Here is a 221-nt window from a genome sequence, read left to right on the forward strand (position 1 = left end):
TTCAAAACGTATTTTCGCAGTCGGAGCTCGTTTTTTCCTGAGTTCCCAGTTGTCTTGATTTCCCAGTTCCGAGTTTCCAGTTGTTTTGAATGTGGCAGAAGTCATGCTGGATTCACTGCATGGCCACCACAGAAAGCACTGAGCTAGGCTGAAACACCTGCATTTTGGAGCTGCCTTACTCAATAAATCAAAAAAGAGACCAAGTTTGTGTGCGGCTTTAT

The sequence above is a fragment of the Coregonus lavaretus genome, assembly GCF_964263955.1.
Source record: "Coregonus lavaretus genome assembly, chromosome: 27".
Classification (NCBI taxonomy): Eukaryota; Metazoa; Chordata; class Actinopteri; order Salmoniformes; family Salmonidae; genus Coregonus; species Coregonus lavaretus.